This window comes from Pelodiscus sinensis, chromosome 2 (genome assembly GCF_049634645.1).
Source record: "Pelodiscus sinensis isolate JC-2024 chromosome 2, ASM4963464v1, whole genome shotgun sequence".
In the NCBI taxonomy this organism is placed as follows: Eukaryota; Metazoa; Chordata; order Testudines; family Trionychidae; genus Pelodiscus; species Pelodiscus sinensis.
In genome coordinates, this window is record NC_134712.1 from 184,284,235 (window position 1) to 184,311,304 (window position 27,070).

General features: G+C 42.1%; 1 non-coding gene across 1 annotated transcript; it reads left to right on the forward strand.

Moving 5' to 3' along the window:
* The first annotated feature begins 22,484 nt into the window (after positions 1-22,484).
* On the forward strand, positions 22,485-22,556 carry TRNAE-UUC (transfer RNA glutamic acid (anticodon UUC)). Its single transcript has one exon. It is a non-coding gene; the product is annotated as a tRNA-Glu (tRNA).
* The last annotated feature ends 4,514 nt before the right edge of the window (positions 22,557-27,070 follow it).

The following is a 27,070-nucleotide window of genomic DNA, read 5'->3' on the forward strand; positions in this document are numbered from 1 at the left end:
GAACTAACTGTGTTTCTGCCCTGCCTGCAAAGAGCTAAAATCACTAACAGCTGAAATCACTTGAGATGGGGCAGTGTTTCTGCGAAAAAGCAGAAAACTACTAAGAGATTGATGTGCACAGGTCACGGGAGAGAAGTGGATGGCAGTGGATAGTGACTGACAGTGAGTAAGGTAGTGGAGGAGTGGTGTGATGACAGCAATGAACAGGCCACTGGTGAGCAGCCGGCAGAGTAAGATGCCTCTTTATCTCACAAGCAGGGTGGAAAGTGAATTCTGCAGACACATCTCCAAACTCTTCATTTGTAATGACCAATGACAGCAACTGTGAGTGGGGTGCAGAGAAGGTTTGGGCAGGTGAAAGGTACTTTTAGATTACTGGACTTAAGAACCTGAGGGGAACCTATCTAATCAACTTGGGGTGGGCTTTTTACTCCTGGTTTATGTTTGTGAAACCTGTTTGCAGTGTTTTCGCAAATTAATTCCGAGTTACTTACCTCCTTTTATTAAAAGTCTTTTGTAAACTCAGACTCTGTGCTTGTAAGTGGGGAACTATTGGGTAGTGTGTAATTTTACTGGATAGAGGCTCAAGCCTGTTGTCTGTGTTCTGCCTAGGAAATATCCCCTTGATCAGGGGTAGGGAACCTTTTTTGGGTTGGGGGGCTGCTGACCCACAGAAAAATCAGCCAGGGGCCTCACAAAAGTGAGAAGCAAAAAAACCCAACCAAACCCTCACTGACATGGCCTCAACTGAGAAGGAGAAAGACATTCCTCACGTTCCCCTCACACACCAGAGCTTACGGGGGCCTAGGCTAGTAGATTTTGTGTGCTCCAGACCCATGGGGGTACAGTGGGAGCTGAAGTGCCAGCACAGGCTCCCCAATACTGGGGAGGGAGCCCTGGGGGCTGAATTCAGACAATCTGGGTCCTGCATCCAGCTCCTGGGCCTTAGGTTCCCCACACCTGTCCTAGAGATTGAATGCAACCATGGTAACTGCTGGCTCCACCTGGCAGAAGGGTTACAGAATGTACCATCAAAACATGTCCTCAGGCCTGACAAGGTGGGTGCATCACACTGATTAATTCATGACAAAGGCAAAACGTCTAATTACTAAACCTCCTGTCTTAGCCTGTTCACTAGATCAAGAACACAGCTCTGTGATTGGAGCCGTCAACTTCCAGGGGTAGTCCCATGATTAAAATACAATCCTGAAATAATTCAGGGGATTTAAAAGCAACACAAACCACTGGTCTAAACAGTAGTTCAGGATGAAAAGTGAAGAGCACTTTACCCATCTGAAACTCCAATTTGCATTGCACTTGGGTAATTACAGGGTGAATTTTAGCCAGACAAAAGGAACACTGAGGACTGAGCAGTTCAGAGCAGCTTATGTAATTTCACTGAGTCTTAGTATAATGGGGCCTTGCTCCTTGAGAGATGTTAATGGATTCTACTACAATACAGATAATAATAATTGAGGTTAACAACTCTGCCTCTTGTGGAAAGTATCATAAGCTTTTGAACAATCACCGCAGATAGTTAGGTTCTTGATTTTTACATCCCATTCAAAAGAGGGCACCTTCACTGACTAAGTATCTTCTTACTTTGTTATCAGGAATTGTTGCTGTACTGGACCTAAGAAAAGTGTACAATCACTATCAATACCTCCTGCAATATATACATTTCTTAAAAGGTCTCCTATCCAAGGACTTAATAGACCCTCAAATCTTCTTAGCTTATGAGATATGATGAGATCACAACCTGAGGAGGTCTGGATGGAAAATTAGAACCACTGAACAAAGAAAATGCTGAAATTTCATCCTCTGTAGGATTTCCACTTTCATTAGCCTGATTGAAAGCAGCATTTCACTAAATGTAAAACTGCAGCAAAAGCTCAGCACAGATAGTGCATTTAATGTATGCTCTGAGCAACGAAGCTGAAACTATTTTCAAGTAATTTTCTTCAGAGTTGGATTCAGCCATCCTAGAAGTCTTAATAACATTTAACTTTTCTTTATTTGAGCAGCACTTGGTACCACTGCCAGTGCAGGCCCATGACAAAATGATGCCATTATTTCATGTAGCATGATGTGACCTATTATCATGTAGCAATATAGTATCACAATATGATGCCATCACATCCACCTCAAATATGGGGTGGGTTTTTTTTTTCAGTTCTATAGTTGTATGAAAGACTGTCAATCCTTATCAGAGACTCTTAAGGGTATGCCTATGCTTGGAGCTGGCGATATGATTCCCAGCACAAGGAGACATACTGGTGCTGGCTCTGATTTGAGATCACATGTGAAGAAAGAGTATAGCTGCAGCAGCAGGATGGGCTAGCTGCCCTGACTTTTTGCCCATCTGAGATCACTGACATTTACTTGCCTGATTGTGTGCCCCTGCAGCTGTGCCATTGTTAGCATGGCAGCTTGATGAAAGCTAGCATGAGTGTATCTCCTCAAGCTCGGATTCAAACCCCCCTATTCCCAGTTCCTAGAGTAGACATAGCCTGATAGCATGTCTACACTGCATTCAGAAGTGTGACTGCAGCATGTGTAAACATGTTCAAGCTCGTTTTGGTCTTGCTAGTTCCAATAACAATAGCAGTGAAGTTGTGGCAGAATGTGAAGCAGCTGGGGCTAGCTGTTGTAATACAGACTCTGGGGGGGAGGGAGGGAAGGCTGGTGTAGTCTGTGCTGCCATTTATGCTGCCACAGCATCACAGCTATTGTTGGAGCAAGCTAGCTTAACCCTAGAGCATGCATGCCTGCAAGGGTTGCAGTCAGACCTCTCACTGAAGTACAGAGCTAGCCTAATTTTTGTATCCATTTTCATCCTTACTATGTTCTAGTTAAGGACAGAATTATATTTAAGGTCAACAAATGTGGAAGTATTCTTCTCCAAAAGGGGAAGATACGGGTGTTGTGTGTTTACATGCAGAGACAGGCACCTGGAACAAGAAAAAAGTGCAAGTGGGAGATGCTAAAAAGAGGTATGACAAAATTGCACCTGTTTTTATTTCTAAATCATAGAATCATAGGACTGGAAGGGACCACGAGAGGTCATCGAGTCCAGCCCCCTGCCCTCAAGGCAGGACCAAGCTCTGTCTACACCATCCCCGACAGATGTCTATCTAAACTGTTCTTAAATATCTCCAGAGAGGGAGATTCCACCACCTCCCTTGGCAATTTATTCCAATATTTGACCACCCTGACAGTTAGGAATTTTTTCCTAATGTCCAATCTAAACCTCCCTTGCTGCACTTTAAGCCCATTACTCCTTGTCCTGTCCTCAGAAACCAAGAGGAACAAATTTTCTCCTTCCTCCTTGTGACACCCTTTTAGATATTTGAAAACCGCTATCATGTCCCCCCTTAATTTTCTTTTTTCCAAACTAAACAAGCCCAGTTCATGAAGCCTGGCTTCATGTTCTCTAGACCTTTAATCATTCTTGTCGCTCTTCTCTGTACCCTTTCCAATTTCTTCACATCTTTCTTGAAATGGGGTGCCCAGAACTGGACACAGTACTCCAGCTGAGGCCTAACTAGTGCAGAGTAGAGCGGCAGAATGACTTAACGAGTTTGGCTTACAACACACCTATTGATACAACCTAGAATCATATTTGCTTTTTTTGCAACAGCATCACACTGTTGACTCATATTCAACTTGTGGTCCACTATGACCCCTAGATCCCTTTCCGCCATGCTCCTTCCTAGACAGTCGCTTCCCATCTTGTATGTATGGAACTGATTGTTCCTTCCTAAGTGGAGCACTTTGCATTTCTCTTTATTATACTTCATCCTGTTTACCTCTGACCATTTCTCTAACTTGCTAAGGTCATTTTAAATTATGTCCCTATCCTCCAAAGAAGTTGCAACCCCACCCAGTTTGGTATCATCTGCAAACTTAATAAGCGTACTCTCTATCCCAATATCTACATCATTGATGAAGATATTGAACAGTACGGGTCCCAAAACAGACCCTTGTGGAACTCCACTTGTTATCCCTTTCCAGCAGGATTTAGCACCGTTAACAACAACTCTCTGACTACGGTTATCCAGCCAATTATGCACCCACCTTATCGTGGCCCTATCTAAATTATATTTGCCTAGTTTATCAATAAGAATATCATGCGAGACCGTATCAAATGCCTTACTAAAGTCTAGGTATATGACATCCACCGCTTCTCCCTTATCCACAAGGCTCGTTATCCTATCAGATATATAGAAGTATGATGCCATGTTATACTGTGTGACTGACACTGAGCAACACCTTTGGCCTTAATTTTGGCCAAAGTAAAGTTGTTTCCTATTTACTGTCTCCATTTTAAATGCCACCTGTGGTAGCCTGTAACCAGGTTTGATCAGATAAACTTTATCTGTTTGGTATTGGGGGTCCTAGGCTCTGAATAGGGATTCTAGGTGCTAATAAGTAATAATAATGACTTGTTAATCAGTACTTCTGCTCAGAGAAAATTAATTTTCAGAAATGTGTTCTAGAAAAGTTTCTTTGGGATTAAGTCTACAACTGGGATAAAAATAGATCTCATTAGAACAGGTGATTTTGGCTTTACGTCTTATCTGCTTGTCTTCGTAATTGCAGTATGACTGACCTGATTCTCCATTGTCTGCCACAGAGGTGGGCAAATACCATCCCACAGATGAGATCTGGTTCCCTCAGGTTAGACCAGTAGACCTCTGCTGCAATTTTTTACCTGTGCCTCCGCAGGTCTGGGCGATTGCAGCTCCCATGAGCTGTGGATCACCTTTCCTGGCCAGTGGGAGCTACGGGAAGCAGTGTCTCGGTCAGTGACACTTCCTGCAGTTCCCATTGGCCGGGAATGGTGATCCATGGCCAGTGGGAGCTGCAATTGCCTGTACCTGTGGAAGCGCAGGAAAATATGTCAGTGATGACTCACCAGGGACAAACCCAGGTGAATAGCCATTGTTTTATTGCCCAATCCTGGCGTGGCATCTTGTACTGCCATTTATACCCATGCAAGTGGGTGTAAAATGCTGCCATTCTGGTGGGGTAGCACTTTACATCCTTTTGCCACTCTCTTTGCACAGGGGTAAATGATTAGACAAAATACAAGGTAGTGGAAATCAGGCCTGGTGGGATTAAATTTTCTATGAAAACAGACATGTTTTCTTATTCTTGATGGATTATATTTAACATGAAAACATAAAGGGTGACTAAAACTTTGAGTCATGGAACCTTATTTCCCCCAAAGTATTTTCTAACCCAGGAGTTCTTAGCCTGGGGGTTATAATCATCAAGCTCATCATGTCAGGATATTGCAGCTACTCTGCCTTTCCCACATTGCTAAATGGGAGGAGGATCAGAGCAGAGTGGAATCCCATTAAGGAAAAAGTTGAAATCCACTGATCTTGTATTTTTTCTTTTCTAAGATGCAATGAGGCTTTCACATGTACTCTGTGGCTAGGATTAAGAGTCTTAGAAATAAGTTTGCCTTTTAGCACAGTACATCATCAAACAGCAGGATTATCTGAAAATTATTTTGTTCAACTTCCTACTAGCTTTTTATATGGTTTGGTGATACAAAGGATATAGTAACCAAAAAAATTCAATTATACTAGACAGTCTGGCATAAAAAATATAATCAAAGAGTCTTTTGGGAGCCTATGCTCAAACCAGGCATCAAATGATACTAATGAGCATTGGATAATGGCTTCCTGTCTCATAAACTCTGGATACTTATGGTTCACAGAAATTCTGCTCCAAATGAGCAGCCATTCAGACAATGGGTCACTTTCCCATGTTTACAATGATGGTTAATCTGGGAGGGGTGAAATTCTAATGGAGTGGAATCTGACCCCAAGGATCTCAGAATGCTATGTAACGGAGAGTAGATCTTTGGGGTGACAGATGTAATCATTGTTTCCATGAGACTTAATTGTTGAGGAGTGTGATAGTTCACTGCTGGGGGTGATTTGGATTTGTAAATTATTAAAGCTGTAGATTCAGTGGCTGAAACAGAATTTCTCAGATAATTGTTGGAGTTGTGTCAATGCAGTGTCTTGTATAAACTCCATATGGTGGATTATAGATTGTTAGCAAGAGATAAAAAGCTAAGGTGCTGCTCAGAACAAAAACTTGGCATTTTGATATAATGAGTAGGACAGCACATCATTTTTTCTTGAGTTACTGGAAAATCGCAAGAGCAACACGATGATCTACAAAGCCTGAGTTAGTAGCCAAAGCCAAGGATTCTCAGCCTTTTCCTTTCTGAGGTTTCCCCCATATGCTGTTAAAATTCCACAGTCCACTGTGCCAGAACTCCCTTTCTGCATATGCAGTAGATTAAAAGCCAGAACTGGTGTTATGGGGTAGCAAACAGGACAATTGTGTAGGGCCCCACACTACTGGGGGCCTGCAAAGCGAAGTTGCCCAGGCTTCAACTTTTAGCCCCAGGCAGCGGGGCTCAAACTTCAGCTTTCAGCACTGGGCCCCAGAAAGTCTAATGCTGACCCTGCTCGCTGGCTTATTTTGGCAGGCCACCTGAAATCTGCTCATGGCCGCTGGGGGTCTTGGACTCCTGGCTAAGAACTGCTGCCCTAAAGCTACTAAAAAATGAATGGGGAGAGATAGGCACCTTAGAATGTGGTCCACAAAGCTGGCAAGCTAAGTGGGGAGCTGCTTAAGCTAACCAATGGGAGATGCCAAAAAGAGATGTTATAAGCCTGGCCACTCTCACATAGGCACTTACCTGTAGGTTGCAGGGAGGCACCTATCTCTGCTAGAGATCAGAGATTACCAGCTGTCTAATCACACAGACCCAAATACTCTATTTTCACCCCCTGCCCTGGCCCTTCTTCGAGGCCTCACCCTGCTCACTCTATCCCTCCCTCCCTCCATCATTCACTCTCCCTCACTCTCACTAGGCTGGACAGGGAATTGGGGTGCACGGGGGTGTATACATTCCGTGAGGGAGTTTTTGGATCAGAAGGGGGCTCAGGGCTGGGGCAGGAAGTTAGGGTGCAGGAGAGGGTGAGGGGTGCAAGCTCCAGCGGAATGGTGCTTAACTTGGGCAGTTCCTGGTCAGTGGCACGGTGAGGTTAAGGCAGGCTCCCTGCCTGCCTTGGCCCTGCACCAATCCTGGAAGCAGCTGGCACATTCCTGATACCCCCTAGAGAGGACAGGTGGTTCTGTCGCTGGCCCTGTCTGCAGATACCTCCCCACAGCTCTTATGGGCTGCTGTTCCTGGCCAAATGGAAGCTGCAAAGTTGGTGCCCGGGGCAGAGTCAGCATGTGGAGACCTCCTAATCTGGGCCTCAGGGACATGCCAGCTGCTTCCAGGAGTGACACAGAGCGGGGTAAACAGGGAACCTGCTTTAGCCCCAGCCCACTGCGTCACCTGACTTTTAGCAGCTGAAAACTTCCTGGATTGGCTGTAGCAGCCTCTGGGAGATAGATTCTTAGAGACTCTCTGTGAAACCAGGGGGGTTGGCAATGTTATAGAGATCAGCAAGCTGAGCGGAAGATAAGCGTTCCTCTGCCTACCCGCAATGGGGCCCAATCCAGGAGTGTTCTCAGAGGCCATCCAGCTCCACACAGATCAGTCAGAGGGAATGGGGAAAGGGGGGGGGAAGGAGGAGGCAGCCTTCCTTTAGCTAGAGTTTAGGGTACTCATCCTGGGAGTGGGAGATCTGCAGGCTAAGTCCTTCTGTCTGATGAGGAGAAGAGAAGTGAACCAAGGTCTCCCACCTTTCAGGGCTCTAGATTCATTCATGCTTTCTCTAGTCCAATTAATATTTAATTTATTCAATTGAAGTTGAAAAACATCAAAAGGAGAGACTGAGGGAGACCTATATCTGAGCACTTACCTGAGAGATAAGAGCACTTATCTCACTGAGTGATGGGAGATCACTGTTAAGAAGCCTTTTCATCAGGCACACATGGGGGGGTGGGGGGAATGGAGTGGGGGGAGTTAAACAAGGGGTCTTCGATATCTTTGGTAAGTCCTATAACCTTTAGCTTTTATAAGGGAGGTGGTCCCTTTCTCCCCAGATGACTGACATGCAGTAGGTAGCCTCTGAACATGCCTATTTGATTGGGCCCCACATGTGACTTAGGTAGGGGAGTGCCTCTTTTCTCTCCAGTTCATGCTCTGAGGCTTAGATGGGAGGTAGGCATCTGCATAAGGTAGTAGGGATGTCAATGTGTAGACAACTACACGACCAACCAATAAGCCTGGGTTTACCAGTTAATCCTGTTGACTACACACAAACACTGATACAGAGGCTGCATGGGGCGGGGAGGAGGGGAGCTGGTGCCCTCAATTCTCGTGCTGCTGCCTCTGATAGAGAGGCAGCAGAATGGACTGCGAGTGGGGGCAGGCAGGAGTCGATACACATGGGGAGCCAGCTTTTAAGCTGGATCTGTGTGTGCCAGCTCTGTGGCCCTGCCTCTCCCCACCACTGCCTCGTATAGAGGCAGTGGTGGGGCAGGCAGGAGCTGGTGCTGGGGGGAGCTGGCTCTGTGATGCTGCCTGCTCCACCACTGCTCTAGGGAAAAGGGGGCAGGGGAAGCTGCCACGAAGCAGTCTCTGTCCACGGTGAGTCTGGGATTGCTATGGACTGAGGCTGTTCCACGGCAGCAGCTCCTGTCCGAAGGGGGTCCCATGGACAGGGGCTTCAGCCATGGAGCAGCTTCTCTCCGCAGGGAGCTCAGACTCCCTGCAGACTGGGGCTGCTGCCACCCTGTGCTGCTACCTCTGATAGAGAGGCAGCAGCGTAGGATGGCAGGGAACTCCCCAGGAGTGGGGCCCGGAGCGCACTGGCTGATGGCCTCACCTCTGGGAACTATCAAATAGTCACGTACCTGCTAAAATGTGATGCGGTTACTCGACTATTCAGTTACTTGCTATCTAGCATCCCTTTGAGGCAATATTCTCTATTCTCAGAAAGAAAAAGCTTAAGGAAATTTTACTGCAAAAACATAGGTGCTGAGTAAGTTTATACCCCTCCAGGGTTAGGTAGCAGATAAATGGGGGAGGGAGGAGGGTGCTTGTGGATCACAGTGGTACTTAAAAATGGGGCTTGGGTGCCTAAGTACCTTTGTGGATCCAAGTTAAACTGTTTAGTATACAGAAATGGTTCTTAACCTTTTCTACACTTAAATCTTTCTCTCATCTAGATGGGATCTAACCAAATATCTGTAGTCATGACCTTCTGATACTGAAGTTGAGAGAAATCATAGGTAAAAGAATTACATTTTGCCAATCTAAATTTAATTGATGTTTCAGTTGAATTCTTCTTCACTTCCTGCCCTAGAAAAATGTAGTGTAGTGTAGTGTTGCTGATCACTGTAAAAATAGCTGCCACATTCCATGTGTGACTGCATTTCAGTGTGGTGAAGCAATCCTTATAATACTGTTGTCTCTTTCTGAATGAAAGGCACTACAGAAATGCAAAATACTGTATGGCTACGTCTATAAGGGCAGCTTCTTGTGCAAGAACTGTTTTGCGGAAGAGTTCTTGCGCAAAATGTCTTCTACAAGAGTGCATCTACACTGGCATGTGCTTTTGTGCAAGAGCATCCATGGCAGCATGGACGCTCTCTTGCGCAAGAAAGCTCTGATGGCCATTTTAACCATAGGGGCTTCTTGTGCAAGAAATTCATGTTGCCTGTCTACACTGCCCTCTTGTGGAAGAGCTCTTGTGCAAGAGGGCTTATTCCTCGTGGGGAGGGGAATAACTCTTCTGGAAGAAGCCCTGTTTTACAACGCTATACTGTAAATTTACTTGCACAAGAACGCACATACAGTATAGATAGCAGGCAAGTGTTTGCACAAGAATAGCTGTTCTTGCACAAGAAGCTGCTAGTGTAGACATAGCCTATAAGTATTGTTACTTAAAGCACTTTGAAATATGAGCACTGTAGAGCAGCTAGATTTAAAAAAGTCCTTTTTAAAGTAGTATTTGTCATTCTGTTATATAATACACTTGGCAGTGTTTGTCAACGAAGGAAGCTGATATGTTAATGGAATACAATCTTTCTTAGGTATTAAATAGATAACATTGTTTCAAATCTCTTTGCCCTTCTTGCAACTGATTCCATATTTTCTTCTTTTAATTGATGGCATTTTTCATTATTATTCTCTTTTATTCACCATCATGCTGATAGTATTGTGGCACCTTATTCCATTCCTGTCTTTAAACAGATGCCTCCTGTTTTGCTGTGTTCAGAAGAATATAGAAGGACTTTAACTTAGTGTGTCATATAGATTACATGTTGACAAGAATAATTGTATTTACACGGGTTTTTTTGTTACGCTTACCCACATTTTTACTAAAACCTTTGTGTTTTTAAAAAAACCTGGTGATAGGAATTGAGGGAATTCTGTACGAGTGTCTTGTTACATAAAATTGTTTCTAGAATGCAGACAAGAAGCAGAACATGAGATGGGTGATGGTTTGAAAAACAGAATCTTCCCTGGTGTGGATTGTTAGCAGTACTGGTTTCTTTACTTCTTTGTGTTAATCCTTCGTCTAAGATGTCTCTTGAAGTAGAGATATTACTCAAATGGCCAATGGGCCTTTTCAGATGCCTTACCATCTCCAAAGATAACAGAGTGGGAAGCAGGATAGAGGACAGAGCAAATCATAGACTGAGTCGCTTAAAAAAAATTGAGACACGCACGCATTAGAAACCTTCTGGAACTTATGTGCAGAGAATGCAACATTTTTTTATTTCTGATATTATTGTTTGAATTACAGTAGCACCTAGAGATGCCAGTATGTTGGATGTTGTACAAACACATATTAGAAGACTGTCTCTGCCTCAAAGAGCTAATAGTTAGAGGGCCTCATCCTGCAATGAGCACCACATAGGCAGACCTCTGAGTCCATGTGGAGCTTATTGCAGGATCAAGGCCAAACTGAAGACAGAGAGCTGGAGGGGATGAGGAAGGGAGGGTGACGATAACAGTGACTGAAACATGGTTACATACTGGCTATGGAACAATTAGCTGGTTTCAAGGCAAGATACTTCTGATTTCTTTTAAAATCTCAATAAGCCTCACTGGCCACTCATCTAGGTATTATCAGTTGGCAATTTATTGCTGGCATCATGGTAGAAGAGTACAAACCAACCACACCTCCTTTAATGTCCTCATTAGTTTCTTAATTATCTTGATTTCTTGGGTCTTTAATTTCTTCTGACATCCTGTTTTAGCTGTTCGTTCTGTAACATTATAGCTCTACTTTTTGCTCTTGCCCTTTTGTTCAGTCTAGTGGTGCTCAGCAAAACCCTTGCCCTTGTGGTACTGTTAACATTAGAGACTGACTTCCAAAAACCCAATATGTTAAAACCACTCAGTCTGTTCCAAATGAGCTCAACTCATTTATAATTTAGAAATCAATTTCCTGATATTGCTATGAACATTACAGAAAAAAAAGCTGTATCTGGAAACCTGATAGATGTCAACATCTATGGGAAATGAAGTACTCTCCATAGCATATAGGGATGTCGGTTATAATTACATAGCAAGCCATACTTAAAACAAGTCATGATCCATCATGCCTGACAAAATCATCATACTCAATTATTGAGATAGCACAACCATGTTCTGAATAATTTTTGATTTTTTTAAAGAAAGAATACAATTTTTTTTGTTCTCATTTTATGAATTGTGCGTACAAGAAGATATCCTCATTAGCATAGTGTTAAACGGCCAAGTTATCACCGGATTTAATTCTTCAGTTTGTTATTTTCTGACTGACTTTTAAAAGGGAAGTGGGGAGACGTGTTTTCTCTTCTTGCTCCAACACCTGTGAAGGGCTAAATACAGTAGAAAAACATGATATTTCTGCTGTGTAGCTGGGACAGGCCATTGAGAGTCTGTACAAGTGAATTTGTAGCAACCCTAATGTCACACAGCTAAGTTCTGTGGTGATCTATTTTGCAGGGAGCGAGAAGTGTAGGAGAGTGAGTGGAGTTTATGGGTTAGGTGAGAATAGCCAGCAGGTCCATTTACTGTACATTTCCACTGTCCTCAAACTATGTAAATTGGGGTTAAAATAGAGCGCCATGGCTGTTACTAAAACCTGTGTGCTGGGATAATGGCTGCAGGCTAGCTGCACTGGTGGCCCATGCCTTGCCTACTGGGTTTTGAGAGTGTTCCCCATATGCTCCCCAAGACAAAATATAGGAGTTTTTCGTAGGGTCTAAGAATTTCATCCTGGTAAAATTACATAGCATTCCAAATTGGTATAAGTAGAGATGTCCTGAAAATGGCCGAGTACTGTTTTTTAAACAAGGTAAAGCGTGTATCAAAGCTTTAAACTCTTAATTCAGTGTCCTAGTTGGTTCTTACAAACTGAAATCTCTTAAATTCCCTAACTAGTAAACTTTATTAAATTTCCCTCACTGAAATGGCTAACATGTATGTACATGCTGGGGATGCATGAGTAAAATAAATCTTTAATTTATTCAGAAGTGAGAGAGGTAGATCCATGGTCAGTTACAATGCACACACTTTCGGCCTCCCAGACAATATACAACTCGGCTACGTCTACACTGGCCCCTTTTCCGGAAGGGGCATGTAAATTTCACGAGTCGTCGTAGGGAAATCCGCGGGGGATTTAAATATCTCCCGCGGCATTTAAATAAAAATGTCCGCCGCTTTTTTCCGGCTTTTAAAAAAGCCAGAAAAGAGCGTCTAGACTGGCCCCGATCCTCCGGAAAAAGCGCCCTTTTCCGGAGGCTCTTATTCCTGCTTCAAAGTAGGCTCTTATTCCTACTTCAAAGGGCGCTTTTTCCGGAGGATCGGGGCCAGTCTAGACGCTCTTTTCCGGCTTTTTTAAAAGCCGGAAAAAAGCGGCGGACATTTTTATTTAAATGCCGCGGGGGATATTTAAATCCCCCGCGGATTTCCCTACGACGACTCGTGAAATTTACATGCCCCTTCCGGAAAAGGGGCCAGTGTAGACGTAGCCCTCTTGTACTTCAGCAACACAGCTTTCTTTTGGTAAGTATCTCTTTAACTGAATGCACTCTTTCAGTCAGGGGAACTCATCTTGCAGAAGATACTGAGATATTTATATCAATAATGTTATCCTTCGAGCTTAAAAGCCTTTACAATGTGTTTATGGTTGGTACCTGTGGAATGTGTATCTCTAGTGAATATTGTCTGAACACACTACCATTAATGTTCTTCATAAGAACACCGAGGAAATATTTTCCAGTAATTATTGTTGATTCAGAGTCTAGAAGTAGTTTGATGGAAATTGCTATTTTGGCTGCTTCTAGCCAATAAATTAAAGTTCCAGAAAAATGTTGGAAAATAGAAACGGCAAGCTGGAAGTTGTATTTGGCTGTCTTTTCTTGTGACTTCAGGTGATCCGAGTGGATTTCAGTTGAGGGCATAAAGGCAATGAGATGAATGAAAGGTTTTTCTTAGAAGCAGTTATTCATCCATTAATTAACTCAGGAAATCTTTTAAATTCTAATCTTCTTGTTTCAGCTATAGACAATTAGAATGTGACACACACACAGTTAAAATTTCACCCTGAAATATATGCTATGATACAGTATGTGAACATCCATCTGCTTTCTGAAGTGAACAGATGTGTGGCCACTTTTACTGCAGGGTACAATATGTTCATTATTTTACATTCTTTCTACAGAAAACTGAAATGCGCCTGTTATATATGAATTCATTTTTTCAAAATTAAGACATAGCACATTTGTCTGAATGAAAAGCATCTGAAATAAAGGAAGTGACGGAAATTTTGTTAAAGTGGTATAATATTTATTTTGTAGTTAGTCATGTTCTTGGATATATAGGTATTTAATAATTTTTAAATGTCAAAATAATGTTACAACAACAACAACAACAAAAGACTTTTAGCATGAAGGTTGAAGTGTCATTCTTTTCCCTCCTCAGGTTGCCTATTCATTAGAAGATTTGTTTTTAAAATCTATTAGTGAACATCTCAACTAATATTTTCAAATCCTGATGTATTCAGGACAAGTTGTAGAGGTGAATTCTATGGGACAGCATAAGGTTCCTTTCTTCCAGCTAATACATGTTAAAATACAATTTGCCATGTTTATGTTAGAGTTTTAAAATGTTAGTTAAAATACTGTAAAACAGACCAATTTAGACAGTTCCATAGGGGTCTTTGGTTATAGGTGAATTTGCATCTACTAGGACTTTCTCTGTTCTATTAACTTCAGATTTTTCTAGGGTGAAATTTGGCTTCTATTCTAAGATGAGAGGTACAAGACTATTTTAGGGTGCAAGAAATGGTAATTATGTACTCAATTACATTTGTATATACAAAACAGGTATGTGCAGTGTAAGTGGGCAGCCTTGAAAACGTGGCCCTTATTCCTAAAGATGGGAGTCAAAATTTAAGAGCCCCTTTGGACAAGACTTTTCTTTAAATGCAGATTGTGTCATATTTAAAAGCATCATAGGCTATGTTTACAATACAAAGAAAAGTCGGAAAAAGATTCGCAACTTGAGGTTTGCAATTTGCGTATCTTTTCCCACTTTTCTTCCAAAACAGGCTTTTCTGACATTTGGCCCATCTACACAGGGCCAAATGTTGGGAAAAAAACCTCTTTCAGAACATCCCTTCTTCCTCATGAGGTTTAGAGGGATGCCGACAAAACACGTCCGCTTTTCCGATGCGGCAGAGCTTTTCCAGGATACCTCCAGAAAAGGTATCCCAGGAAAGCTCTGTAGTCTAGACGTACCCATATATAAAACCAAGCTGGAAAAAACAGATTTTTTTGAAAAAGCAGCTGCCACCAAAACTGAGAAGCACTCCATAGTCAAATTCTCCAGCTCCTGCCAAGTCAGGTATGATTCTCTGGGCTTGAAACATATACATAAGGATAACTAAGAAAACTGTTGAAGATTAGTCAGAAATGGAGAATTTAGAAACCTCTAAGAATGTCTTTAAGAAATGTGAGACTCTTGCTGAATAGTTTGGAGGGACAGTTATAAGGTGCCAGTATGGGACCGATCAGGTGGAGGATGATAATTTAGGACTTTATTTAATTTGGTTTATATTAGAGTCTCTATCCCAAGGAACTTTCCAGGTCTATACTAAGACTGGGATTATTTAACATATTGTGATCTTGAAGATGATGCATCAACATTTTGAATGATGCAAAATTATTTAGGTTGTCAAGTTTAGAGAAGAATATAAGCAGTTTCAGAAGGACCAAAGACAACAATGCAATGTGAGGTAATGTGAGAAATGTGAGATAGATGAAATACAATTCAGGTAAATGCAAAATAATGCTGATGAGTTCCAATAATTTCATCCATTCATACATACTAAGGGTATATCCGCACTTTGAGCTAGGGTTGTAATTTTGAGTTGAAGGAGATATCTGTGCTAGCTCTGATTGTGCGAGAAATAGAGTGCTGCAGTGGGGAGAGAAGGAGGGGGGAGAGGACAAGCAGTGGGAGGGGCTAGCTGCTCAAGCATGTACCTAGCTTCTGAGAGAGGCTGGCACACGACTGGGCTTGCTGCTATGTCAGAAGAAAGCAAAAAAACAAATAAACCTATATCTCAGTTCAATACTGGCTGAACATTCATCTGTCAAAGTGACAGGAGAATAACAGCTACAAGAAAGGGACAGAGCATAGTAGTGAAAATATTATACATCTATTATATGAATGGATGGTATCCCTTCATCTTGAATACTATGTTCATTTCTAGTCATGCTATCTCAGTTAGGATATGGATGACATGGAAGAGCCCAGACATGGCAATGTAAATTATTAGAGGCATGCAAAGACTTCCATATATGGTGAGATTAAAAGACAAGGATATTTACAGTGGTTGAGAGGCAAATAAGAGGTGAAGGGAATGGGTTAGAGGAAACCAGAAAGATGCTCAGATTTAACTGTGTCTCAGAATACAAAAAAAAGGACATAAAGTGAAATCAAAATGCCTTATTTTTACAGAATGTGGCACTCACTGTTTCAATACTTTATTGAGGCAAAGAGTTTATAGACTTAATCAAAAGACTAGACTTAGACATTTCTAACTAAGATAATTATTTATGGCCCCCATTACCATAGGTTCTGAATACCATTAATGTATTTATACTCACAACACCTTTGTGTGGTAGGAAATTAGTGTTATCTCCATTTCACAGATGGAGAACTGAGGCACGGAGAGAATAGAATTGTCTCTATACATTTTTTTGTGAATCTCCTACCCTGGATCAACAGACTCAGGCTAGCAGTGTTCTAAACAGCACTGTGTAGACAGCACTTAGAAGGTACAACTTGGCCTGGAGCTCTGATTCTGAAAGCTAGGGTGGGGGAAAGATACAAGAAAGAATGCTCCACTGGAACATTCAAATTTCCATTTCTATGTCTAATGCAATCAAAGCACATAAGATTGCATCTGTTGATTTCTGATAACAGAGTCTGCTTCTCTCCAATAATGTGTCTAACATAAGAATTCATCTTCATTTCCATCCAGGAGATATGCAAAAGTCTATGTCGGCACCCTTTGCCAAAGGCGTCAATTTTCTTCTTGTCAGCAGCATTCATTTTCCATCACTTGTATCCGTCAGTCACCGTTGATAAAGCTAAGCTTTCAGTGAGTCAAACCTTTGTACATTTTGAGATGCCATTGTTTGTCATGGAGGTGGGATGCAATCCCGACCCACAAGGGGCAATGTTCCCTCTAATCTTTTTGCATCCATTTGTGGAATAAATGTTTATGTGCTCTGAGGCATGTGTGAATGCCCCACCAGTAGAAATAAAAAAATTTAGCTGTGAGTGCTCTGCTAATCAGTAGGGTGACATTTGACTCTCTCCTGAACAGCTGCATAAGTGCACAGCTTATAAGGAACACTGGTAAGGGATTGTGTCACCATTTTCCCTAGAATCTTCAGTGCCTTAAACTGTTTTGGTGCTGATGTTCCCAGACTGGGGTGTGCACAGGTATCCGACAAGCATGAAGGTCATACTCCAAGTGTCTGTGTGTTAGAGAACCCTGGTTCAGAAGCCTGACTACAGCCCCACTCTGGCTTTCACCAGACTTGTAGGGTCACCTCACACGCCCAGTCCTAAATTTCCCACAAATTATGAGCTCTGCAGTGTCCAGCTTTCTACTGGAGAATTCAGAGACATAATAAGGTTGGTTTGTTTCTTTAAAGAAACAAAAGCCACATCCCATCTTATTAACATAACTGGGGTAAATAAACTCTTCCATTCAAGGACAGCACTGAGCTGGATTACAGTAACAAAACAAAACAGAGTTAACGCTAGGATATGGGATAAGTGATGCCATGTAAAAGAAATGAAGTTCCAAATGGTTACAAACAAATAAAAGTGAAAACATGCACCTAAGCTGCAGGGAAGTTGCCAGTGCTTTGGAGGATAGAGCTAGAATTCAGAAGGATTTTGATAAATTGAAGAAGTAGCTACAGACAACAAAATTACATTCAATAAAGGCAATTGTAAGGTGCTGCACTTAGGAAAGAGAAACCAAATCCATAAATACAGAATGTGGTGCTTTCCCCAGCTTAATTTTCATACTACTACATACCGCTTCTCTCCCAGGAATGAGGGCCTTGGCTCCATAGTCTCCTTTTTATCATCCTATATTGTGAGTAGTTCTAATGAGGCATATAGATAGACAGAGTAATCTCTCCTGATTCACCTTCAATGAGAATTTTGTCATCATGATCTTTTATTCTGTTCAATTTGAGGGAAAATTTTCTGGTAGCAAGTCTAAGCACTGGGAATATACTTTTTGTATTATTACTCTTTTCTGGCTCTCATGCTCACATTTTGTTCTGATATATTTACTCTTATCTTGTCTAATTTGTCTTTGGATCTGTCTTCTAAGTTCCTTGTACTCTCTTCTACATTCCTCAGTCTTTGAGCCATTCTTTTTCACTATTTGTAATTGTTCCACCAGCTCAAATACCTTCTCAATGTGCCATAGTGCAATCTGAGGCTGACTTTTTGGAGTGTGTACTCTGGCAGCATTTTGCATAAAAGTGTTAATTGTATTACAACATTCTTCTGGGTTGTTCTGCTTTTTCACATATGACAAAGCCTGAAATCCATTCTGAACAGAAGTCATGTAGTTCTTGTTTATTCCAGACACATCTTAATGCAGTGGACCTGCCCAATGTCTTAACTTTCTTAACTTTTTGTTTGAGGTTATCAGTTGATGGTCTAGTAGGTGGCATCTGCCTCTTGCAAGTGCTCCATTGGCTAAATATATGTCACGGCAGACAGGAGAAATTTCAGAAGACTGGAAAAGAGAAAATTTAGTGCTCATCTATAAAAAAGGAAATGAGGACAACCCGGAAAACTATAGTTCAGACAGCTAATTTCTGTACCAGGCTCACTGTCAGCACAAAGAACTTTGCTAACCAGGGGCTCAACTTTCAGAGCTCTATGAAAGAGAGAGGGTGAGGGAAAGTTATTCTCGTCAGGAGACTGCATAGCCTCCCTTGCCTGGATTGGTGTGCCTTGTTCCCCTTTCCCTCACTGTGCAAAGAACAGAAGTAAATAGGCATCATCAAGAGCCTTTCTTATGTTAATTGTATTAGAGTTGTGTTTCTTCTATCCTGTTTAGTTGAAATCACTGGGAGCTGAAGTAATTTGAGGCCAATGGGCAGAAGTCACAACCAAGACGTGGATGGCAGCAGATGGTGACTGAGAATTAGCAGGGCAGCGACAGAAAGATGCGATAAGAGACCAGCAGAATGAGTGGTCAGCAAGGTGGCAGCGGAGAGGTGTAATAAGCAGCCAGCAGTGCAGTGGCAGAGCGGTGAATGGCCAACTGCAGTGGCAGAGAGCAGTGAGCAGGCAGATGGCGAATGACCAGTGGAGTCAGTGAATAAGAGGCTTCTTTACTTCCCTCCACTCAGGATGGGAGGTAAACTATGCACCTCTGAACTCTGGGTCTGCTATGACCAAGGGCAGTAACTGTGAGTAGGGTGCAGTGAAGAATTGGGCATGTGAAAGGGACATTTCAGGCCCGAACACTGGAATTCTAGGGTGTGTGTGGTTTTTTTGTAAACGTGAACCACAAGGGTGTGAATGCTTGGTACTGAGACTCTGGGGTAACACGGGCCTGCATTTAGATTGCTGGATTTAATAACCTGAGAGGAAAAGGACATTGCTAAACCTCTCTGGGGTGTTACTTGTACTTAGGCTTTTGTTTATGAATTTTGTGATGTTTTCCCAAATTAATGCAACATTACTTCCCTCCCTTTTATTAAACGTTTCTTTTCTATGCTCAGACTCTTTTCTTGACTTTGGCTAAATTAGTTGAATACTACTTAGAACTTGGTTTCAGCCAATTGCCAGGTAGGTTGCTTTTTGTCTGATCTCACCTCTTTGACCTTCTGGCTTGATTGGTCCTACCAATTGTTAGAGCTCCCAATAGCACAGTTCTGTGTTATTGGAACTCAAAAGCAGGGCTGGACCGAGCCATTCTGGTGCCCCCGGCAGACAGTTTAATTGTGCCCTGGGTTGGGGGAGGGCACATGCGCGGCCCCGGCCCTGTGCCGGCGAGTGGGGAAGGGCACATGCGCGGCCCTGCCCCCGCCCGGCATGTGTGGGAGGGTGCGTGGAGCTGGTGGCAGCAGGACACATGTGCCCGGCCCGGCTCAGCCCGGCTACCGCCGCTGGCATACAGCCCGGAACCACTCGGGGCAGGCTGAGCCTGGCTGTGCAGGGCCCCGTGGCTGCGGGGGGAAGGGCACTGCAGGCTGGTGCTGCAGGGGTTAACGCGGCCGCCGCCCCGGGCGGCCACTGTAGGGTGGCTGCTGGGAGCTGCTGCAGCCCGCGATCCGGGAGTCGGGCGTGCGGCGCCTGATGGCCATCAGGCGCCTCCCCATAGGTTGGTGCCCCAGACAGCTGCCCAGCTAGCCCATGCCTTAATCCAGCCCTGCTCAGAAGACTTCCCACCACATTAAGATGCAGTCCCCAGTTATGCTGAGATAAAAACGTTTAATGGACATAAACCAACCTCTAACATTCTGAAGTTAGGAAGAAGCTCTGCACATAATCATGTTATTGCACAATTGTCTATTAGGGAAGTGAGTTTACGCCTTTCCCTATAGGATAAAGTTGTGGCTATTGTAGAAGACAGGATACTAGATTGGATGGACTATTGGTTTGATATGGTTTGACAATTCTTAGGTGAGATGTAAGGCTCTAAAGAATTTATCAAGGAGGAATCGGAGGAGTCAGTGAACTCAGGATTAAAACTTTGTGTTCAGACTATAATTGATGCTATTAGTTTTATTGAAGATACATGGCTTGTCTTTATGGTCAGAACGTGAATTTTGTATTTATCTTACATTTTACTTTTTGCTTACCCCTAGAAATTATAGATGTGGGGCTGTCAAAAGTCTTGGAAAGTATTACATTTCTCTAATACTTCAGTGTAAAATATTCTTTCTTTTTGCAATTATGTTATGATGTGGTGATGGATAATTACTTTGCAGGAAAACAATAAATATACTGCTATGCGCTTGAGTTACTGTTTCTTTCTTTGGAGTATAGAACACTTTTCTAAAATGACATGAATGATAAACTATGCATAAACATTTGTTCTTTTTTCCTCATTTAATTTTTCTTCTGAATATCACTGCATAATCTATGATCTGCATAAAGTTGTAAATATGATTTTAATACTTCGTTGAAGAACCTATTAAAATTTCAGAGCTATTTGGACTCTTTTTCCCCCCTTCTACTTCAGAGGTGGCCAAATGAGGCCCACACCTTGTGGAAGAGAGGCATATGGAGATCTCACCAGGCAGTGCTCCATACCAATTTGCACAAAGGCTGTTTGAATCAACATATAGTGTTGCATGTCAGGATCTCTAGTCTCCTAAAAACACACATCTATATTAAAGATGGCTGCAGTGTACTCCTTTTAAGTAAATTAGGCTTGGGTCTGGTCAAATTGCTAATGGATCTCTCAGCTGGTCAAAATTTGGACACCTGGTTCATGGCAAAAGAACTATAAAATGAAGTAAATTTACATAAATTGAGAAATTTATTTCCTGGATTTTGTCAGTTTATTCTGGGTTCATAAATTTACTTTTTGGGTGTCAATTTATTTTTTCTCTAATGATTCAATCAATTCAGGATTTTTACTCTTGTGTTTCATCCTCCAGTGCAAATCAGTGAAACTCTCTTAGCTCTTGAGATTTTTGACCATCTGAGGATCTGCAGGATGACTTGAGGGCTTTGTCCTACTAAGCATTCTCTAACCTCAGGTATCTCAGGCCCAAGAACATTTTAGCCCTGGTCTAGCTGTTATTGCTGCAGTTCATGTTTTTGTCATTATTTCCTTGATTCCCAGTCAGCCTCATTAATCTGAGGCATCCTCTTCCCTTCAGCTCTTGGTATCACTTGCACTGAAATATTAATTTAGCCTTTCTAAGACTTGCCTGAGGTACTAGCTGTTCAGCAAGTGGGCTTTCTTCTTTGTGGCTCCTGCCTAAGGCTTGGATGTTAGCAATTTCCAGAGCTAGCACTCCTGGGAGCTTGTCTTCCTACCGGTCCCTGTCACCGAGTTAAAGTTTCCCAATGCTCTTTTCAGTTATTCAACCTAAGCCTTCAGTGGCTGCTGATAATCTTTGTGTTGGGATTTTCTTTTTTATTTCTCTCCTACAGATTCTTTGACTGCTGAACTTGATGTGTTGATAACAGCTACTTTGTGCAAAGTGACAATGACTTAGCTGTGTGGCTCTGTTGAGCCAAGACTTTTATCAGGATGGACTTTTGCCTGAGTGAACCTGATCTAGTGTGTGAAGCCGGTCCACAGACACTCCACTGCCTCAGCCCTTCAGTGCAACCAGCACCTCCACTCCTTGGGTGTCCTGAATAACTTTGTGCACAAATGCCTGAGCTCATGGGCACCTTGAGAGATGTGATGCACCCATACCTCCATTTTCTTGACACGCTGGTGCTTCCTTCTCCTCCTCCAAACACAAACACCCCAGTGATAGTAGACAGACAGCTCAGCTAACAAGCACCTCAAGCGTTTTGTGCACCAGTTCCTTCATTGCTTCCTCCACATGCCAATGCTTCCTCCACCTCAGCATCCAGGTGCCACATCTCGGCAGTACCTTGAGTAACAGGGGTACACCAGCACCTCACTAGTGCCCACACACCTGCATCTTTACTGCCTCAGGGCTCGACTACCCCACACTGTAGGTTGAAATAAGATATGCAATCTGAGCTACGCAAATTGCATATATTATTTTGATCTTATTTCAGAATAGCTTATTACGTAATTTGGTGCTATTTACACAGCGCCAAATTTCAAAATAACCCACTCATCCAATATGTCCCTTACTCCTCGTGGAATAAGGTTTACAGGGACATTAGACTAATGAGCCAATTATATTTCGAATTAACGGACTTGCTGTGAAGATGTGGGATAGCTATTTCAGGATACTCCAGTATCCTGAAATAGCGTTGCAGTGGAGTACTTGATTCCCTGGTGGTCTAGTGGCTAGGATTCAGCACTTTCACTGCTGCAGCCTGGGTTCATTTCCCAGTCAGGGAAGCCAGCCTGAGTTTCAGGGGGAGGGATAGCTCAGTGGTTTGAGCATTCACTAGCTAAACCCAGGGTGGTGAGTTCAATCCTTGGGGAGGCTATTTAGGAATCTGGGGAAAAATCTGTCAGGGGTAGTACTTGGTCTTCCTGTGAAGGCAGGGGACTGAACTCAATGACCTTTCAAGGTCCCTTCCATCTCTAAGAGATAGGTATCTCTGTTCATTTTTTTAAAATTTTATTTTACTGACCCTAGTGATGCACAAGCATTCCCACTGGCTAATGTTGCTGCTTATGGGCAGCTAGAACATTTCATTAGCCTCAGCTGCCCTTAGCTTTACATAGGAAAGTGAGAGACTATGAGAATAACTGATCTTTTGGGACTGAAAATTTTAAAAATTTGTGTTGCATCACTCAGATTTAATGTAATTTTATTTTTTCACTGGTGAACCGAATGTCAAATTTGTGTTGAATTCAGCATGAGTTTGCTAAATGTTTCTGTAGATCTGAATCTGCATTTTTTATTAAAGAAGCATCCTCCAGAAATGTTCTGCTTGCTCTACTCCTATGGAGGCATCAGTGCCTCAAGAGTTGTGGCACATAATATAATGTGGATCTGGCTAATGGAGTTATCAGGATAGGATGGATCCAGTTCTTAGAGCACCAATGTGTCTGCTGGTACACAGGTCAGTCCTCGGGGAATTTTGCAATTTTACTATGGCTCCAAATGCAACAATTGCAGAATTACCTCAGGACTAACAGGTGCTCCACCTCCTCGATCCTTTGATGCAATCAGTGCCTCTATTTTGGAGTTGGTTTTGTGTTTCTCAGCAAATGCATACCGTGGAAAGTATATTATACTCAACATCTCAAGTAATATTTTTAGTAAAATGCTTCAGGATACTTTACAAAAAGTACTGGCTGAAGCACACAAGCAAGATAAACATCTCAACCACATTTCAGAGATCTTTTTCAAAATAGCAAACATTCTCACACCACAGTAATGACTAATCTCTTGATAAATTTCCTGTTTTTTACACTGAAAACTAATTGGTGTTAAATAAGGGGATAGCCTATCTGTCTGGAAGCCTCTATGCTTCTCTGTTTTATATATGGAGGGAAAAATGAAAGAAATGTGCCTTTAAGATACATTTTAATTCTGTAAATATTATTCTCAAATTAGGGCCCAATCCTGGATCGTTTACTGAAGTGATTAATTAATGTGGTACTTATACAAGTAAGTGGTGCAAAATTAGAGCACTGCACTGTAAAGCTGCATGATAAACCCTGAAAATTTGGGAATTTCTAATAGCAACAGGGGGCCAAACCTCCAGGATTGTCCTGGAATCTCCAGGAATTAAGGTTTAATCTTTAAAGATAATATCATGTGATGAAACCTCCAGGAATTCATCCAACAAAGCTAGAAACCCTGAATAGCAATGCCGACAAATCTTTAACTACAACACTGCTACCAGACACCACATAGCTGTCACAGAAGTCGATTATAATATATACATGTAGTTATGTGTGATGGCTTAATATAGTATATCATTATTATGGAAGAGGTATTTGAATCCAATTTTCAAGTTTAAAATTTTGACCTAGAATTGCAGCAAGAGATCAGCAAAGCCAAAATAGCTATTTTGTTTACTAAAAATGCACTCAATTTGGCAAACTTTTAGAGGACCTACTCTAAACACACACTCCAGAGGTCTACACTATGCCAGAAATTCGACTTAAGATACATAACTCCATCTAAGAGAATTGCGCAGCTAGAGTTGATGTACCTTAAACTGAATCTGGGGTGGCCCCATTGTGGGAGGTCGATGGGAGAAAATTTTCTGTAAACTTCCCTTACTCCTCACAACTCCAAGAAGTACTGTGGTCAACGGGTGTGCTCTCCGTGTTCGCTTTAGTAGGTCCTTACTCCGGAAGATCAACTTCTGCAGTGCTGATCTTCCCAGAAGTAGGGCTGGATTACCCAATAGGCAGACTAAGCATGTGCTTAGGGCACCAGCAAAGCAAGGGCACCCCCCCCCCCAAAAAAAAAGATTTTATGGTATAGTATTGTTTTTAATTTGAATTACTTATGTGGGGGGCACCATAATCTTTTCAGTGCTTAAGGCCTCTAAAGGTCTTAATCCGGCCCTGCCCAGAAGTATAGACCAGGTGTATATTGTGAAGAAATTGAGAACTATGACTTTTAGTGACTATTTAGTAGCATAACATTTTGTACGGTGAATATATTTTTAATCCAGTTTACTTATAAATGTACTAATGTGGTACTGAGAGGCAACAGAAGAATGCATTGGGAGTCTCAGAAGCTGCTGTTCCATACACAAAGTGGGATTTTTTATTGTATTCAGCATAGGCCAAACTAGTTCCATTGAAGTCAATGGGAATTTTATTATTGACTAGGCAGTGGTTTTCAATCTACGGGTTGTGACCCAGTACTCTGTCATGGACTGTCAGGCACTGGGTCTTGTTGCTGCTGGGGAATCAGGTGACCAGTGAGGGTGCTAAGGCAGGCTACCTGCCTGTCCTAGTACTGCAGACTGTGCTGCAACTCAGAAGAGGCCAGCAGCAGGCTCTGCGGGGAGAGGGGTGGCAAAACACATAGGACTCCACACACTGTCCCTGCCCCAAGCTCTAGCTCCACACTCCCATTGGCTGGGAACCTGCTGCTGGCTGCTTCTGGGGCGCAGCATGGTTTGCGGTACCAGGAGAGGCAGGAAGCCTGCCTTAGTACCCTCCGCTGCACCACTAAGTGGGAGTTGCTCAAGGTAAGTCCCTCCTGCCCCAACCATGACCCCCCCCCCCAAAGCTGGAGCCCCTTCTTACAACCAAATATCTCATCCTCAGCCTCATCCAGGAATCTACACTCTAGTCAAATTATATTGGGTCACGGGCATCAACAAATTTCTTCAACTAGGTCATGAGAAAAAAAGTTTGAAAACCACTGGGATTCCTTTTGTGACTTGCTCAAGATCAGACTTTCCACTTTGAGTAACTGGAAGTGTATTAATTTCTGTGAGACCTGAGGAAGTAGAACACCTGGTTAGTTCTTGTAGTAGAAATTGCCTGTTTTAGTCCCTCTCTAGTATAAAAACGGTTTTCTATTTCCTTTTTTTCTCATTTGGCAGTTTTCTAATAAATTCATTGTGTTTTTCAAGGCGCAGAAAATGTAACTTATGTTCCATTTGCAGCGACGGACAATTTTATGAAGTGTAGTATATCTGCTTCAACATTGTAGGCTGATAAAAAGGATAACTATGAAATCATGGTGCATGTTACATTTAAATCAGCTCAAAATATGGAAAAAGCTTTGTCAAAAATGGACAGTTTTTTGGACTGTCTTAATATATTGGAATTGTGTGTACAAACTCTCTAGACAATTATTGCCACTGTGAGCAAATCCAGATTACTGAAATTACAAATGTCTTGCTGAGGTACATGAGAAAAACTTTTTGTTGTTGGAAACAGTGGTTTAATATGATTGTCCTTGATAATATTCAACTGAGAAGGAAAAATGAGAATTCAGAACTGTGCTAAAATATAAACTGTGATTCGTTAGTTTTTCTAAATACATGTGGGAACAGCTTCAGTTTATTATACTTTAAAAATGTATCTCATATATTGAGTTTCTTAGATGGAAATTTGCTCCTTTTGTACAGGCATTCTTTTTTGAGAGAGAGAGAGAGAAAAGTAACTAGTACTGCCAATAGACTTATTGGAATCTCTTAAGGAAGACTCTCCATTTGCAAATTTTGGATACGCTGCTAAAGTTTATTTTTTTTGTGACCTTAGGAATTACATATTAAAATTATTTAATTATTTTCATAATTAAATTGTCAGGTGGTACAAAAATTGTTGCTTCTGGATTTAGTGCAATCTATACAAGCTCATGTCCAGTGTGGAACCCTGACTCAGTGGGCACTGTAGGCACCTGATGATAAATACATAATAAAATAAGACATGGATCCTCTTGTTCTCCATTTTCTGAATAAATAAGGTGTGATGTGTGGGCGTGTGTGTGTGTGTGTGTGTGTGTGTGTGTGTTTTGGAAGTCCTTATAAATCCCACTGAAGTACTTTGGTCATTACTCTTTTTGGTCTAAAAGTCTCAAAGTGGTAGCCATCTTAGTCTGTAACTGAAAAACTTAAAAAACAACAAATAGTTCTGCAGCACCTTAGAGACTAAAGAAAGATGGTTTCATGAGCTTTCATGGGCACAACCCACTTCTTCAGATGAATGGAGTAAGAGGTCCAGGGTACAAATAAATAGCAGAGAAAGAGAGGAGATAGTGGATACAACTATACATCCACCAATGTGATCTATGCCATCAAGTGCCAGCAATGCCCCTCTGCCATGCATATTGGCCAAACTGGACAGTCTCTACAACAAAGGATTAATGGACACAAATCAGATATTTGAAATGGTAACACACAGAAACCTGTGGGGGGAACACTTTAATTTTCACCATGTTGTACATTTCATCCTGATATTTAACTAGCATATTGGCTCTA